This window comes from Spermophilus citellus, assembly GCF_964194105.1.
Source record: "Spermophilus citellus genome assembly, chromosome: 8".
NCBI lineage: Eukaryota > Metazoa > Chordata > Mammalia > Rodentia > Sciuridae > Spermophilus > Spermophilus citellus.
Genome location: NC_138189.1, coordinates 136,503,168 through 136,522,714, shown reverse-complemented (window position 1 = coordinate 136,522,714; position 19,547 = coordinate 136,503,168). Strand labels below are relative to the sequence as shown.

Below are 19,547 nucleotides of genomic sequence, written 5' to 3'. Positions count from 1 at the left end.
TACAAACTGCTAGCGAGAGAACTTCCCCCACCCAGGCCAAGTGAGCAACATGGCACATTTTCATCAAAGCCAACGATGGCAGCATGGTAAGTTCTCAGCTGGGTGGATCTTAGAGACTGTAAGATACAATTGTAAGATCCATCCGGTGGGTACGTTGAAAAATTCTGTGGTGATTCTAACATGACAAGCACCATCACCACTTAGCAGGGAGCCATTTTTAGTAAGAAATCCATAGAGTTTTCCTTCTAGGGATGTACAAGGTTATATTTTGTTTTCTTTCTCCTTTTTTTTTCCTCTTCTTTTTTCTGATAGTGGTGGTGGTGGCAGCAGGGTTCCTACAGCCTTTTATTATTTGCTACTCCCTGACCTGGCATGTAAAATTTTGTACGAGCAACATAGGACTTCACATTAGAGGTGGATTCGTTGATACAGACAGTCAGAGAAATTAGGGTTTAAATCAGAACTGTTTGCCTACCCACATGAGCCTAAGAACCAAAGTACCTCTAGAGAGTCTGCTGAATCACTGGTTTATATTTTTTAAATATGAACAACAAAAGTAACTTTTCATGTATATAAGTAGAGTTAAAAGCCTGATTTTTAGGTGGTTCACTGGTTCGAAATCGGTCATGAACAGAATCACAGCAAACGGTCTCTGGTGTTCTGAGATAGGATTCAGGGATTTTGTTTTCCTGAAACCATTTTATGAATGCTACTTACAAATGCTGAAGGCATTAAAATTCTATCTTGAACTCATTATGTGTTGGATGGTATTTTGTGGATTACCTTAGGACCCACTATCTTAGGACTTATTATATAATTTCCCAATAAGCAGACTTTTGGAATATAGCGTGCACATAATTTGGAGTCTGCACAAATCTATGACATTAAAGGCAGCAAGAGGATGGAGCAAAGGAGGTTATGAAAGCAGAAGTCCATGCATGAATGGTGAATGTTTACTGTCCTATCAGAAAACTTTTCCTTCCATTCTTCCTATAAATCAATAACTCCCAGCTTTTCGAGTTCATTATTTTGAACAGAGTACACTGAGAACATAATGGGTTTAGCATCCTTTTTATTTTATCTTACTTTATTTCTACACTGCATGTTCAGAGAGTAAATGGTGCCTGAAGCATTGAGATGTAGGTCCATGTTCTATCCAGGAGCTCAGGAGGCTGCATATTTGACTTTTTAAGAACAGAAAACTAGACTTTTGATCATAATGATATAGAAATGAACAATGCAAGGAAAGGAATTCAATAAAGAGACCAGGAAGGATGAAAGAAATGTGAAAGAAGACACTAAAACCAGGCAGTGGATGAGGGTCACAGTGTTCAGAGGTAAAAGGTAGTAAAGGGAGGAAGAGATGAAACTTTAAGGGAGTCATAAAATATGCTGGCAGCAGATCTAAGAGGTGTCCCAAGCCACAGCACTGTTCAGAGAAAATAGCTAATATTTATTAAATAAATACAATTTTATATTCGTAGCCAAGAAAGAATAGGGCAACTCTGGCATCTCAATGACAGCTTAAATAAATTCAGGTTCAATTTAGAGAGAATGACATCTTTTCTTTAAAATGAACGTTATTTTCACAGTTTATTAATGTCAATTCGATAAAGCTAAGTGTCTGTATCTTCACATATGACCAAATCAAGTAAAATTTCTCATCTCTGACCTTCAACAAAATCCCCGAAGAGTGGTAATGAGAGTTTCAACTGAAGCTGAGTATCGGAGGAAATTGAGAGAAGAGGGCAGATTCACATGAATTTTCAGGGATGGAACCAACAGGACTTAATCAAGATGGGAAACAGGACAGAAAAGCACAGTTATGCTCAAACTTGATACATGCTGAGGACACATTTAGCTCTAAGAAATTAAGGCATTAATAAACATCAGGAAAAGAATTTTCAATTTAAACAAAAATTCGATTCTGTCTAGACTGAATCTGATCTTAATGTACTTCTCATAAAGGTCTCAGAAGCTCTGTGATTGTTTCTTTTGGGGTTATGAATATAAAATTAATGAGAATTTAGAGAAATGTCTGTGTGTTCATTTATCTCAAGACCTTAGAGGCTTAGAGAAATCAATCTCATAATATTCCCTGAACTCGTGAGCTAAAAAGTGCTTTAATCATGGGCAGTATCACTGATTTGGCTCTTTAGGTGCATGTGAGATGGTCTTAAAATTTAGATTTTTCAACAGGATAGTGGTGCAGTTGGATATCAGTGTAGAGTGGTTGTCATGAAAGTGGGAATAGAATGAGGTATGTCACTCACTGTTAGCATTTGGGTCTAAAAATGTCCCCCAACGAGCTCATGTGTTAGGCAATAGAGAAATGTTCAGAAGTGAAATGATCAGACTATGAAATCTACAGCTTATCAGTAGATTAATCCATGTAAGGACTAATAATTTTAATGGACTACGGGGGGGTAACTGTAGCTATGTGATGCATGGCTGAAGGAAGCAGTTTTCTGGGTGGGCCTTGGACTACATCCTGTCCTTGGCTCCTCATGCTCTGTTTCTTGGCTGCTACAAACCACACAGCCTCTACCGGGCCTTTCTGCCATGATGTTCTACTTTGCCGAAGGCCCAGAGCAATAGAGTTGGTTAACCACAAACTGAACCTTTTAATCCACGAGCCCAAAATAAACTTTTTGTTCTCCAAGTTGTTTTGGTTGGGTATTTTAGTCACAGCAATGAAAAGCTGACTAATGCATTTATACTTTAGGGACAATTAGGGGAGCTTCTCCCTCTAAATCATCAGGAAACTCACTCTCTGAATGTCCCTCACAAATCTCCCTTCACTTGTGAGTCAGATTTCCCAGTGCTGATCCTCTTTCCAGGGAGGGCTCACCACGACCCCACCTATGGGCTGTACTATTGAAAACAGACCTCCACTCCTTGTGGGTAGAAATAGGAGAGGACAGCTGGAAGAAACCTCATAGGGGCAGGGTGATGTTCAGTCACCTTGGGAGGTGGTGGTTTCTCTGGCGCCATAAGCACTTACGATGTTCCTTGACCAGGAAACGTGCAAAAATGAAGTGTATGATTGTGCTTGGATTTGGTAAACATTTCCCATCTGAGATTTAGTGAAGGTAGATATATATGCAAAAAACCAAAGATGAAAAACTAGAAACTGGAAAGGAGATTATGGAAAAGATGATAGAATGCATAGGATCAGTCGGAATTGATATTTATAAATGAAGGTGTCAATCTTCATTTAAGGTATGCAACATTGGAATTGCAATATTAAACATATCAAACATAACAGTAAAATCAAAGAAAATCTCATGAAAGTGGACTTGTCATTAGAAAATAAACACTTTAGCAATAAGAATTCAATTACTGCCATTTAAGGTTTACTACAGAAAGGCCATTACTTTACTTGCTGGTCACTGGTTCAGCAGGAATGACTTATTCCCTCTTTTTGTCTGGCTAGCTTTATAAAAGTAACCTTATTTTAAATTAAATTGGACATCTTCCATACTGGCATTATTTATGTTATGGGGAGTATCAAGTGCCAGGCAAAGACAATTTTTATTGACCTGGTTCCCTTTTGCTTTTTCTTAGCTTTTAGTTCCTAGTTTTATTTTTATATATCCCTTGTGGAAGATTAATTTTTTAAAATACCACATCTTTCTACAGTGGGATTATGATAAGCAGAAATTTAGAATGCTCCATGTATTCTGAAAAACATTAAAATGATATAAATATGCATTAGAAAGAAGAAAGTGCAATAATGCTTTTCCCAGTTCCCCCCACTTTTTTCTTGTGAATCATCAAGGTGGGCTCAGCACTAGGATCAGGATTCCAAATAGGGCCCAGCAGGTGAAAGGACCAGCAGAATGAATAAGCACAGATAAAAGTCCATCACTGGACCATAAACAACGAGACAAATTGCTTTGTAAGAAGAATTTTTAATTGACAAAAAGTAATTGCACACATCTAGGGGGTACTGTGGGATATTTCAACATAGACAGACAAACACATATGATATCACTTATATGTGAAATTTAAGAAACTTGAATTCATACAAGTAGAGAGTGGAATGAGGGCTACCAGAGGCTGAGAGGAGAAAAGGATGAGAAGAGGAGAAAGGGGAACACATTGGCCAGTGGGTACCAAGTCAGATGGGAGGAAAGAGTTCTGCAGTTCTAGTCCCATAAGAGAGACACTAATTAATAATAGTGTTGATATAAAACAAAAAGAAGAAGAAGAAAATTTAAGACTTTCAAGGCTAAGAAAATGCTAGGAACTTTCAATTTAAAAGTCATCCCTTCCATACTTCCAGCAAGAAAAAAGCTGAACAACCTAAAACTTAATAACCTTTTTAACCAATTAGAGATTTGAGCTCACATGCCAAACCACCACCCCATGATCTGGAAGGATAACCAAATATAGAGGATCACAAACAAGAATAACTTACCTGGAGCAAAAGCTAGTGGAACCATAACTGCTAGAAGCACTTAAATGTTTATTGTGATATACTGTTGGGGGCTGAGTGTAGGCTAGTTTCACAGGAGAAACTTCTGGAGGCCAAGTCTAGAGAGTCCCCCAACCACGGTGGATTTCACCTCCAGGAACCATACCAGGTCATCACAATAAAGATCCTAGGAAAACACTCTCATGTTTTGGGGAGAAGGAAGAGGAATGAGACTACTTTAAAATGTACCTAGAACATTTTCCAAAACATTCTGGAAAAGACTTTACCAGATCCTGTCCAACCTTGGAGAAGAACAATCATTCAACGAGCACCCTCTTTAGATTTCCTGTCTCACTTAAGGTAAGAACAAAAGAAAAAGGAAGAAAGAGTTGTGGAGGACAAAGCCCAGGGACATAGATCCACTAAAACACTGAGATTCAATCATAGCATTACAGAGCATTGTTCCTACCCCAACCCTTGCCACAATATCAACAGGGTTCCACCATAACAAGAATGAATGACAACTTAATCAGCAACAAGACACAGGGTCGACTTAAAAGGAGTTTTCAAGGAAGCTCAACAAGAAACAAGAAGATGAAAACTGGGAAATGAGAGGAAACAAACTTTTTGCACTATAGCTTTAGGAACATAACACAGCCCAGTTCCTCGTCGGAGAAATACAAATCTCCCAATCAAGGCTATTGTCCAACATACCATACCCTCTAAAATTTTACAAGTCATGATAATGCACAAGAAAAAAAAAAACACATTCTGAAGAAAGAAAGCAACTGTCAGAACAAAAATCAAATAGGAAATATATTGATTATCAGATTGGAAATGTGAAACCACAGGTAAAGGAACTTGATGAAAAAAGTAGACAACATGTAAGAACAAATTGGCAATGTAAGTAGAAATATATGGAAACTCTAAGAATTAAAATAAAATGTTAGAAATCAGAAACGTTGTAAAAGAAATGAAGAATGCCTTTAATGAACTCTCAGTAAACAGACCATCCTGATATGACAATAGAAATTTCCAAAGCCAAAATATAAAGAAAAATAAAAAAGAAATATGGAACAAGTTCCAAAGTTATAAAATGGGCATAACTGATATTTCAATTATGTATTGGTATTCCAATGTGTCTATGATATTCCAATTGATATTCCATTCCTCCAAAGGGAGAAAAAAAATAAAAGAGCTACAGAAATATTTAAAGTAATAAGGGCCAAATTTTTTCCAAAATTAATGATACCAAAACCATAAATTCACCAAGATTGAAGAACACCAATCACGATAAAATCATCCCCAAATCTGAACCTTGGCATATCATATTAAAACAGAAGAAAACCAAAGATAAATTTCTGAAAGGAGTCAGAGGACAAAAACAACTTACTTTTAAAGGAACAATAATAATAATTATATATTTCTTACCAGAAATCATGAAGTGAAAAATTTTAAAAGAAATAAAGAATTTCTCAGGCAAACAAAAACTGAAGAAATTCACTTTCAGAAAACCTAACTGGCTAAAATGAAGTCTTCAGGAGAAGGAAAATTATATAGGCTAGAAATTCAAATCTACATATTCAAATCAAAAGCATCAGAAGAGAAATAAAAGAAAATAGAATATTTTTTAATTTTCTTATTCTAAATTTATAACTGCTTGTTCAATACAACATTCACAATATTTCCATTCATTATTATATGTGAACAATGAGATTAATGCTAACAATGTTTAAAGGGATGGGATGAGTATATTCTGTTATGAGGTACCTGAAGTACCTATTAGGCCATATAATATTATTTGAAAATGAATTAGATTAGCTACAAATTCATATTACAAACTTTAGGAGAGCCACCAAACTTTAAAAGCAGTATAATTGATATGTTAAGAGAGGAAAGAAAATGGGATCATAAATTGTTCAATTAAAACTGGAGAGAAAAATATAGAAAGAAGGGATCTAAAACAGTAAATAGAAAATAGTTACAGATGTATTTAAATATTACTCCAACTGTATCAGTTCTCACTTAAATATGAATGATCTAAATGCAGCAATTAAAACACCAAGACTACCAGGAAGAATTTTAAAAAAAAAACACCTAAATGTTCTACATATAAAATCCTATTTAGACATAAAAATGGATATAATAAAAGTGAAAAAGAAAATGAAGACATACCATGTAAATACCAATAAAAACAAATCTATAGTAGCAGTATTACAAAGTACTCTGCAGAAGAAAAATTATTCAAACTAAAAATAGGCATTACATCATGACAAAGGGGTTAAAATTTCCCAGAGGACATAATACTCCTTAAAGTGTATACAACAGACAACAGATCTTTAGCAATATGTGAAGCAAAAACTGATAGACTGAAAGGAGAAATAAAACAATCCACTACCATAGTTGCACACCTTGATATGCTTTCTAAAGTCATCATAGAACTAGCAGGTTAAATATCAGTAAGGAAATGTTTGAATTATACAGCAGAATCAACTTGATCTTATTTATTGACTCCTTAGTCTCACAACAGCAGAATATTGGCATTGCCATAAGATATACCTGAAAAACTTTTTAAAAATAGAAATCATGCAAGGAATATTCTCAGATGAAAATAAAATTAAACTAGAAATTAACAAATATAATTTTTAAAATTCCAAAATATTTGGATATTAAATAACACACTTCCAAATAACACCTTGGATCAAGAAAGAAATCTCAAAAGAAATAATAAACATTTTTGAAATGAAAATGAGAGTATCAAAATTTGTAGGATACACAGATACTTAGAAATTTCTAGCATTAAAGGCATCCATTTTACGGATCAAAGATCTAGGAATTAAACCAGAGACTCTGTGTCTAACAGAAGAAAAAGTAGGCCCTAATGTTCATCATGTGGGATTAGGCCCCAACTTCCTTAATAAGACGCCTATAGCATAAGAATTAAAACCAAGAATCAACAAATGGTATGGATTCAAACTAAAAAGTTTTTTCTCAGCAAAAGAAATAATCTGTAGAGTGAACAGGGAGCCTACTTCCTGGAAACAAATTTTTACCCCTCACACATCAGATATGGCTCTAATCTCTAGGGTATATAAAGAGCCCAACAAGATAAGCACCAAAAAAACCCCAAATAATCCAATCAATAAATGGGTCAAGGACCTGAACAGACACTTCTCAGAAGAGGATATAAAATCAATCAACAAATATACAAAAAAATGCTCATCATCTCTAGCAATCAAAGAAATGCAAATCAAAACTACTCTAAGATACCATCTCTCTCCAGTATGCATGGCAGCTATTATGAAGACAATAACAAGTGTTGGCAAGGATGGGGGGGGCGGGGGGGGGGGAGGTACACTCATACATTGCTGGTGGGACTGCAAATTAGTGCAGCCAATTTGGAAAGCAGTATAGGGATTCCTTGGAAAGCTGGAAATGGAACCATCATTTGACCCAGCTATTTGTCTTCTTGGACTATACCCAAAGGACCTAAAAACAGAATACTACATGGACACAGCCACATCAATGTTTATAGCAGCACAATTCACAATAGCTAAACTATGGAGCCAACCTAGGTATCCTTCAGTGGATGAATGGATTAAAAAAGTGGCATTTATACACAAAAGAATATTACTCAGCGCTAAAAAAGAATAAGATCATGGCATTTGTAGGGAAATGGATGGCATTAGAGAAGATTATGCTAAGTGAAGTTAGCCAATCCCAAAAATCAAATGCCGAATGTTTTCTCTGATATAAGGGGGGTGACTCAAAGTGGGGTAGGGAGGGAGAGCATGGGAGGAAGATTACCTCTAGATAGGGAATAGGGGTGGGAGGGAAAAGGAGGGGGAAGGGGAATAGCAAGGATGGTGGAAGGAGATGGTCATCATTATACAAAATACATGTATGAAGTTGTGAATTTGGTGTCAACATACCTTATATACAAACAGAAATATGATAAATTGTGGTATAAAGGTGTATTAAGAATTGTAATGCAAAAAAGAGCTCATGTATAATGGCATAATTTGGTGTGAACATACTTTATATACAGAGTTACGAAAAATCGTGCCGTGAATGGGTAAGTATGAATGTAATGCATTCCACTATAGTCATGTATGTAAGAAATAAGTTTTAAAAATGCATTCATAGATTGAGGAGTGCTCCGTATAAAATGAATACATCCAGCTTGCTTATTTTTAATTGTAAATAAAAATGTCTTTAATAATAAAATTTTAACCTGTGGAAGGGGGGAAAAATAAAGGAATCCATTTTAAAAAAGAAACATCTAAAAATCAATAATTTCAGCTTTTGCAAACAAACTAGTATATTCATTCAAAACAGTGTTATTTGGTAATAAAAGGAAATGATCTCTCAGGTCATGATCACACAGGTGCATACTGATGAGTGAAATAATCTGGCCTGGAAAAGGCTGTGCATTGTATGATTCCATATGATACTCTGGAAAAGGCAAAGCTACAGAGATATTTAAAAGATCAGTGATTGCCTGGAGCTCCAAAGGGGACAAGGAGGGATGAGTAAGTAAAGCATATGGGGGGGGTGATTAAACTATTCTGTACAATACTATAATGGTGAATTTATGACATTATGCAGTTTTGAAACCCATATAGCACTAAGAATAAATGTAGTTTATGCAGATTTTTAAATAAATTACCATGGAGGTCAGAGTATCCAAGGAAGTAATGTAGGCTGTGATGAGAGACTCTAAATGTATTGCAAAATTTTTGAGACAAACTCTGCAAAAGGGGTGGGGGGAAAGGGATGGGGGGAAATGCCGGCTTAAGTGACTTTGAATCTAAATAAAGACTGCAAGACTCAAGGCAAAAGAAACTGTGCATGAGCCCCATGCTCTGATAAAGAGCTAGAGAACTCCCAAGAGAACAACTGAACAGTTCTGACAAAGGGATCCAAATACAGTGGAGCTGAATAGTTAAGGAAATGGGAAGTAAATGGAGGGATCCAGCCAGGAATCTCACTGTCAGGGTGGAAGTCTGCAGAAAAGCAAGAGAAGGAAGCTAGACTTAATTCAGGTGGTAATGGATTGAGCCATCAGTTAGGAAGTCTTGTCAGCTTACTATAAAGATGCCCCTGTGTAGCGAAGCATGTGCACACGTGTGTCTATGCATTCATACTTCCAGGTTAGTATGCACACATATTTCTCTGTCTACTATGAGGGCCTAACAAGGTAAAAATAATAAAATAAAACAAACATCCAACACCCACTCTCATATCCTTCTCCAACAAAGGGAAATCTCTGGAGAAATGGCAGGTTCTAGGGATGCGGCAAGAAGCACACAAGATTACCCCACAGTGGGGCTGGGGTTGTGGCTCAGTGGTAGAGCACTTGCCTAGCATGTGTGAGGCACTGGGTTCCATCCTCAGCACCACATAAAAAAATTTTTTTAATGTATATATAAATAAATAAAGTTATTATGTCCATCAACAACTAAAAAAATAAATAAATAAAAAGATTACCCCAGAGCACTTTATAGTGGCAGAAAGAAAGTGTTCACAAATAAAACAAAAACGCTGGATTAAGGGGAATACACCAAAAGGGGCAGAAGACCCAAGTTAAAGAGCTCCCTTTAGCCAAAACTGGAACAATTTAAGCAACAAATATAATAGGACTGGATTATAACCCAGAGAATTAAATAAGAAGTCAAGAGTGCATACTGATATGAATTAATTTTGAATTGCCAAATGGGGAATAAGAGACATATTGCAAATAATTTATGTAGCTATTCCACCATAAAAGAAGTAGAGCATAACTCCCTACTCCTTAAGTATGGACGGAACATAGTGATTTCCTTCCACAGGAAAAGAACAAAAGTGATCAGAGAAAACAAGTAACTCTACCTGAAGAAGCCTAGCAAACTGGGCTTTGGCTAGGTGATCAAGGTCAACATCAACAGTGGTAAATCATGTCGACAGCATGTTCCCTCAACACGATGTGATGGAATTGTCACTTTACCTCTCCTATCAACCTCCTTCCCCCACAAAAACCATCACTCCTGTGCAATCACAGAAACACTACGACAAATCCAAATTGAAGGGCATTCTACAAAATGCCTGACCAGTAATCCTCTAAACTGTCAAGGTGATCAAAATCAAGAAGAAGGCTAGAAATTGTCACAGTCAGGAGACACCTAAGGAGACATGACAACGCAATGTAAGTGGTACCCTGGATGGAATTCTGGAAAAGCCCAAAGACGTTAAACACTAAAGAAATCCAAATAAATTATGAGCTTCAGTTAATAACAACATTTGTTCACTAATGACATCAAATGCTACTTACAATGGGGGAAAGCGTGTAAGGTACACAGGAATTCTCTGTATTCTCGATTTTTCTGTAAATCTGAAAGAGTTGAAAAAATAAAATCTATTAAAATAGATGCCAGATTTAGGATGATTAATAAAAACATCACATTGCTACTATTTGAATATGTCCCCCAAAAGCGTATGTTGAAAAGTTACTCCCCAGAAGAAGGAGTGTGGGGAGGTGGGGCCGGACGAGAGGGGAGTGGCCAGGAGGGCTCTGCCCTGATGAGTAAAGTAATGTCCTTATCATGAGATTATAAGGAAATATAATCACACAGCTGGCCTCCTAGTCCCTGCTGAGAAGCAGCAGTAAAGTAGTGGAGCAGTGGCCCAAATGGGTTCAGCACTAGCAGCAAGCATTATGGCCACATGAAGTCCACCAGGCAGGCACGGGAGCCAGCACCCAGGTGAGCCAAGGCCTGCCAACCTGTCATCCTTCAGCAGCCAGGCCTGGGCCTGCTGCAGAAGCCCACTCCACACAACACTGCAGCCCCATCCAAAGACCTCAACCTCCTCCCTCCTGACCTGGTACAAGAAAATGGAAGTGAGGCAGACTTGAATGGAAATTGGGACTCAAGATTTGACCCATAATGTTATGTCTCCAAGCCCTAATCAGCATAAATTTGAACCAAGAGAATTAGTACAGTTCTAAAACCTAAGTTTGGACCAATAGCAGCGAACTAAGTGCTATATAAACCCCTAGACAGCACACCCCAAGGGAGAAACCCTGCTATTGGTCCCCTATCACACTGCAAGAGTTCTGTTCCTGCTCTTCAATCAATCCTACTATTACACTCACCCACCCTGGTCTGTGGAGTTCATTCTTAGAATTCACAAGACAAGAACCCAAGAAGACCACGGTTGAGTTGCTGGGGTCTGCTGCAAGGCTCGAGGGCATGGGCCACCATTTAGAGCTGCAGCCCTGCTGGCTGCAGAGGCCTTCGGACCCAGCTGCCAGCCCAAGCAGTGAATCGGGTTTCATTTCAGAACTCCAGTTACATCTGCACATGTTCTCTTGCTCCCCTCTCCCTGCCTCCGTCTGCTCCCCACCCACTACCTTTCTCACCTTTGCGTGTCCTATCACAGGATGGCGCATCAACAAGGCCCTCAGCAGATGCTGGCACTTGATATTTAACTTACCAGACTCCAAAACTGTAGGAATAAATTGCTTTCATTTGAATCTACCCAGTCGTGGATATTCTGTTACAGCAACACAAAACACACGAAGACACCTATGTGCTGGGTCCCAGTCCTATTCATATGACTAATTTATTTAATGACATGGTAATCAGCTGTCTCTCAATTTATGAAATAGTTGTTGGAAATTATAATAGTCAATAACAAATCTACATCCAAACTCTACTTTGGTTAAAGTACTACACTGATGCTTAAAGGATTAAAAAAAAAAAAATCCTAGAAGTGCTGCAACTGCCCTGCTTTCTGCCCCTTTCTCCATAAAAAAACTGTCAATTTGGGGGAAGCACACACATACAAAAACAACGAGTAATTTACAATGAATACTAAGTAAATATAATTGCTGTATAAATTCAGAGAGAAGGGTCAAGACTTGAGCCCCAAAATATGTCATAGGGAAACTAATGCAAGAGTTAGAGAGGTAGAAGGAAGGGAGGGCAGAACTGTGATGAGTGCACAGAGTACTCAGACCAAAGGACTCAGGGGTCCGATGGAAGCATGTGGAGCATTTCCAATGGTGCAGAGTCATAAGCAATGCAGACATCACCCCTACTTGCAAAGTTCCAAACATGATGACCCATGAGGCAGAGTGCCCAACAATTACAACACTCCAGCCAATGAACACTTGGGAAATTTAAAGCAAATATTAATTTTAAAATGAAGCAAATATTAACAATTTTAATACTGCATCTTAATTCCAAGGACCTCAAGATAGTTCTCATATATAATTTCACTTAACTTAATAGTTCTTGATAATAAAATCATGACCTAAAAATGCCTATGTAAAAGAAGATGGACTTTTAAAGTTAGATGTGGGTCTAAAAATCTAAGTTTCTGGAAGAGGGCTTTTTCCTTCATTCTGCAGCATCTCTTAGTAGGTAACAGTGAATACTCATTAAAGTTTAGAGGAACTGAGAAACTTTCAACAGATATGTTATCAAACCAGGAGGCTTGTTTAGAAGAAGAAACACACATGAGGCAAAAAAACTGATATGATTAATCTGATAAAATATTAAATGCTAATTTTCACATTTTATTTATATAAGTAACTTTCTATGATTAAAAATAGTATGATTTTAGATTGAGATCCTATTTTTTTTTCTTATGTCGAAAACGAACCAGGTTCTAGAAGTGTCTCTTTTTCCTTTTCCCTTAAAATCTTGAAATGAGGTGAATATTTAGCCCAATAATCCTAAGTGGGCATACCTGTTAATGAGCCACACTTCCTTCCATCAGAATCTCTAACACTAAAAACACCATCATAATTTTTTCAAAACCTGCCTACATTTAAGCATGTTCTTCATTAAAGAACAATAATACCTAAACTTTGCATGAAACCTCACTCTTTTCCAGGTGATTTTTCCATACGTCTTCTTTTGACTTTGGACTTCACAACTTAGTAAAACAGACTATGATTTTATACACAAAGGAATAGAGGCTTGGGATATAGAAGTGATCTGTCTAAGACGAGATGCCTAAGAAAGGGCATGACTTGTTAGTTTTATCACCAAAGCTTAATTTCAAAGCATCAAAAACTTCTCTTCAGAAATATTCTGCTATATGTAGAGAGACTGCTAAACAGTGCTATTCTGTAAGGGCTTTTGTTTTATTTCATCTGATTTTAGCAATTCAGCAAGTGTCCTTCTCAATGGGCAATTTGCCAGGAGAAGGAAATGTTCCATTTTAGAGAGGCAGAAATTAAAATAGTGGCAATTAAAATGGGATTCTTCCCATGGCATTAACACACCCTCCACTGCCTGGACCTCAGGATGCATTTCAACAAAGGTGTGTGCAGGGGACAGCCAGCAGGGGGCACACCTGTTGGTTGGGGATTAGAACTGAAGAAGCCTGTGAGTGGTCTCTTTGCTTCAAGGTTTTAAACCAGCTTATCCCAGGTCCTACCAGTAATGTGGCTCTTGACTCTTCTTGATGATTGAACTCTAGATCAATGATTACTTCACTATCACACCCATGATCTTCCTACAGTAGATATCTCTAGTAAGTTGGCTCCCTGTGCAACATCCCCGGGGATCAAAAACAGTCTTCTTCTCATTGTTCTTCTCATCAATAATTATTTCCAGAGTTACATCCCTCAAGTAAAGTCTGGGCTCTGAGTCTTGGGCTCTGCTGCTTTCCCACCTATGACTGCTATTTAAAACCAGCCACTACCAACAAATCCTTGCAAACACTGATTTCCCACCCAGCTGTTGTCACCTATCATGCACTGCCTACAGCCCACTCCAGCAATCTTGGCCACTAGATATGATTGACAGGAAACTGTACTTCAAACTGCAGTGGCCAAGAGTGAATTAATTGCCTAAAGGTGACTTTAAATTTTTAAATTTCAGGAGTAAATAGCCCTAGAGTACCTCATAGTTAATCCTACTGTTTGTATTTTCCTTTCTAAAAATAAAATTTTATTTATTTTTAAAAAATATCTCTAACTAGAAAAATAATACAAAGTTGATAGAACTTTTGGGGAAAAGAAACAAAAATACATGAATCACTTGTGTTGTTCAATTTCTCAATGAATATTAATATAGATCACACATAATAGTTTGTTTTGCTAATTTCATTTAGTATTTTTATCAAGAACATTTTCTCTTGAATTAAAAATTCTTCTACAGTGTTTTTAGATGCTGCATGAATTTCCATCATATGAGAATATGATAATTTATTTAATCACAGCCCTAAGTCTTTTCTTCTGAGGGTATGGAAATTGCTATAAGGTGAAGTCAAACAGGGACACTGCTTAAGAAATGAAAACATTACCATTGGCTCAGAAAAAGTAACATCTTGTGGCCATATTCTCACTGACCTAGGAATGGAGATGTCCTGAGAGTTGTCTTAGATGGAAAATAACTACACACTTAGCATGTCAGCCTTTTCAGGCCACCCAGCAAGTACAGAGAGGATGCGCTCCATATCATAGGTAAAGTATTGACATGCAAACAATACCAAACTTAACCAATTACTGCTCTGACTTTCAAAACTGAAAATCAAGTGTCCAAGATATTTTTAGACACACAAGATAAAAAGTTACCAAAATAAATCTCTGGATGAAATGAGGCCATGCAAACAATGTCTATTCCCCACTCTTGTCCCCATATTCCCATGAGCTGCTAGATGTCTGTAACTAATCCCAGGAGCTGAAAGGTCCTACTGCTCTTCTGGAAACATAGTAACCTTCTGCCTCTGACTATGCTCAGATGCCTCCTGAAGTATGGAATAAATGGCAAACATGTACAGAATCAGTGACACACCAATGACATTCATATTTATTTGTTTATACTCAAAGTTTAAAACACATGAAACGTCCACAGAGTGTTTTGCTCCATTTACTGCCCATCAGAAATGGAACTTCCTGAAGAAAATAAATTCCCCTTAGCAACACGGAAGAATTAAGCAGGAACGAATGTGCCAAAATGTCCACCAGACTCTAAATTATTAGAAGACAGGGACTGACTAGAACATTAAACTGAACATAGAAGCAGAACTGTGAAAGGGAGCTTATTTCAATGCAAATATCAAAGAACAAAGAGAATTAATGGCAAAATAAAGCATATGATAAGCTTGTTCCAGCAACTATGGTTCAAGCCCTGCAAGTAAGAAAACATATCTGTAATGATTTTCCTCAGAGGCCTCAAAGTCTTAGTCAAGAATGGCAGAAATACAAAGTGTGCTAATCAATTGTGCATAGAAAACTGTCATACCAAACTTCAAACACACAAAATAAATAAGGCATACTGTATTTGTTACGAGGATTGCCGAAACAGTTTTAATATATTGTTGAATATGAAATCAACACATAAAACTCAATTGTGCTGGTCAGTGGTGGTGCACACCTGTAATCCCAGGGGCTCAGGAGGCTGAGGCAGAAGGATTGTGAATTCAAAGCCAGCCTCAGCAAAAGCGAGGTGCTAAGCAACTCAGCAAGACCCTGTCTCTAAATAAAATACAAAAATAGCGCTGGGGATGTGGCTCAGTGGTTGAGTGCCCCAGAGTTCAATCACTGGTACCAAATAAAGAAAAAAAAACTCAATTGTATTTCTAAACACACCAGCAACAAGGAGTCAGAAAATGTAACAAAGATAACCTCTTTTAAAAAGCACTTAAAAAGCACACTGGAATAAGTTTAACATAATATATGCAATGCCTTTATGAGAAAATATTAAAGCTTTATTCCAAAATACTGAAGAAATGGATAGATAATCCATGTTTGTTAATTGGGAGTTTAAATATTGTAGAAATGTTAGTCCTACACAAATAGATCTATAGAATCAATACAGTTACAACCAAAGAGTCCATGGGCCATTTATGGTAGCTGTTTACATCTGTTACTTATGTGACTATTTTCCTACCTACCTACCTATATATCTACTCGACGCAAGCCAATCTAACATTTTTCTATTGGAAGAACAAGGGACCAAGAATAGCCAAGATGCTACTTTAAGAAAAAAACAAGGGAGGAGATCTGTTTTGCCAGAAATCAAAAGACTTATAAAGTTTAAGCTACAAATAAGGTATAAGAATATCAAGCTACAGTTTTAGATGGAATGAATCAGGGATAGATACACCAAACAGGCAGTATATTGTACCAAGAATCAAAGACGTGGAATTTTCATTTATATAGTCCTGAATCGGAAATCAATAAAAGCAACTAAGACAAAATGAGGAGAAAAACAACCACACTTGACACCTAGTGATACCAAAAAAAAAAAAAAAAAAGTCATAGAATTAAATATAAAAGATAAAACCAAAAAAATTTTATAGAAAAAAATTTTAATATCCATAAGGTAGAGAACAATTTCTTTAATGTAAAAGCCTGAAATCAGAAAAGAAAATGCTGAAAACTAGATTATATCAAAATTAAAAACTGTTCTTCATCAAAAAAATCATATAAAGAAAGTGAAAATTCAAATCACAAACTGTGAGATGACATTTTTCATAAATTAAAATACTAGCATAAAATATGCAGAGTACACATGCAAATCAAGCAGAAAATGGTAAACTAATAAGGAAAATGACAGCAAGGTACAGTGGTGCACATCTGTAATTCCAACGACTTGCCTCAGGAGTCTGAGGCAAGAGACCATCCTTGGCAACTTATGAGACCCTGTCTCAAAATAATTAAATACATAAATAGGGTTGGGGATGTAGCTTGGTGGTACAGTGTATTTATAGTCAATCCCCAGTACCTCAAAAACACAAGAAAAAAAATGTCAAGTCTTCACAAAAACAATAAAAATGGCCCAAAGATTTAGGGATAAAATTTAGAAACAAGTTGGCCTTATGTTGTAGGTATAAGTATATTCTTCTACTGTTAGCTATTGGACTCCTAGATGTATCTTAGAGAAAGTTTCACAAAAATATGCATTCAGCATTCTAATGATAAAATATAATCCAAAAAGTGGATAGAACTGACAAACAAATTTTGATACATTTCGTGCACTACTATTTCTCTGATCTGGATAAATGTCCCCCAAAGGCCCGTGTGCTAAAGGCTTGGTCATCAGCCTGTGGTTCCACTGGAAGGTGGTGGAACTTTTGGGAGATGGAAGGAAGTTCGGCCACTGGATGAGTGCCCTTAAAGGGGACAGTGTGAACCTGCCCCTCCCTCTCACCATCCTTCGCTTCTTGGCTGCCATTAGGTGGGTAACTTGGCTCCACACCAAGATGTTCTACACCTGGAATCAGGTCCCAAAGCCACAGAGCCAACTGACTGTGGACTGAAACCTCTGAAACCATAAGCCAAGATAAATCTTCCCTCCTTCTAAATCATCTATACCTCGGGTGTTTTTCAAGGCAATGGAAAGCTGACCAGCATAATTACATAGCAATGACAATGAATGAACTCTAAAATGAACGACGACACTCATGTCTCAGGAATATAATGTTGGATACAAAAGGCAAGTTACAGAAGAATTCAAGCATGATTTTTTCATTTATGTAACTTCAAATGCATTAAACATGAACAACTAGAAATAAGTACATGCATTATTTCATTAAAGAGAGATGACATATAATAGAAAAACAATTAAAATTTTAAAATTGGTTTTAGAACAAATTGCAAAACTCAGATTATCTTCATCAATGAGATTGAGAATATAAAAAGCTGGCATTTATTTAATGTTAACCATGTACCAAGCTCTAACCTGAGAATTTTGCATGCTTGATCTAATTAAATCTTCCCAATGTCCGAGTGAAAGAAGAGATGGTAAAGTCTAGATTCAGAAAACATTAAGAAATATCTCTAATATCACATAGTAAGTGACTGAGGCACAAGTTGCACCTGGGCTTTCTCCCTCCAAAATCTGTACTTAGCCTTACATTGTGCTACCTTCTGAAACAGCATCTACAAAACGACAAAAAGTCTCCTGGGTTTCCAGAGTACACAAAAGCCTCCATCAATGTCAATCATGATTACCAAGAAGGAAACTAGAAGATAAAGTCACAGAATTTTCCCAAAACACACAGCAAAGAAAAAAAGGAAGAAAATCTTTGCTAAGAGGAACTAGACATAAAAGATCTGTATCTGAGTGATTGAAGTTCTACCAAGGAAGACAGAAAAGAGGTTTTCACATTAGAAGGAATAAAAAAATTTCCCAGCACAAGTAATAATAAAAGACAAAAAAAAAACTAGACAGACTTTCATGTCATTTTATACTATAGTGACACAAAAGAATATCCTAACTGCTCCAAAAGGAAAGAAAATAATAACAGGTTATTCACAAAGAAATGATACTCGCTCTATTATAATCATTAAATGTTAGGAAATAAAAATCATGTCTTCAGAGTTTACAGGAAAATTGTTTGAAACCAAGGTTGTCTCTTTTCCCATTATGAGATAAAATACACATACTCTCCTGAGGAAGTCACTAGAGGATGGGCTCATGAAAATAAGAATGGAAATCAAGAAAGAGAAATACACAAGGAAAAACAGAAATAAACCAGAATTAAGTGCAAGGACATTTCAGCTAAACAGCAAGCTTAAAAAGTTTTATTGAAGATGGGAAGACACAGGGCCATCAGTAGAAAATCTCAAAGTAGGAAAAATGACATAGTTTCCAATCAATATTTTAAAATAAGTCAAATGAGATTAGTGATAGTTTGGAAATGGCATATATTCCTTTACTGTTCCTGAAGAGAGGGGAGGAAAGGGAGGAAGAGAAGCACTAGGAAAAAGAAAAACATAGAACTATTTTGTCTCACATAAAGCAAACCAAGATGTGCCATGATTTTAGTAGATAAAGAAATGTAAGGGAAAAAAAAGACAATATCCATTTGACTTTGATGATAGAGTGAAGACACATGAGAAGGGAGTGATTTGGCCCATGAACAAAGAAGCCAACCTTGGCTCATCATTAAGAATCTACCTAAGACATGAAAGAATTAATGTGGTTTCATATTCATAGAACATAATGTGAATGTTATCTGCCTTAATAGCATAAGAGTCAGAGCTAATGAGGTTGAAAGATGGAGAAGGATAAATGTATAGGGAAGAGGAGAAGTACAGATGTCCTCTTCGATCCCATGTAAACACAAGAGAACAAGTCAAAACGGAAGTAGATTATCAAAAGCAACAGAGATCCATAAATGA

The 19,547-nt window shown here is 36.7% G+C and overlaps 1 protein-coding gene across 5 annotated transcripts in view; it reads right to left on the bottom strand.

The window, feature by feature from the left end:
* The window catches only part of INPP4B (inositol polyphosphate-4-phosphatase type II B), a 777,385-nt gene that overhangs the window by 681,742 nt on the left and 76,096 nt on the right, over positions 1 to 19,547 (bottom strand). For all 5 annotated transcript variants that reach the window (XM_081304010.1, XM_081304015.1, XM_081304012.1 and 2 more), the window contains exon 2: positions 10,731 to 10,790. The gene's annotated coding sequence lies outside the window, so the exon portion shown is untranslated. The remainder of the gene's footprint in view (positions 1 to 10,730; positions 10,791 to 19,547) is intronic.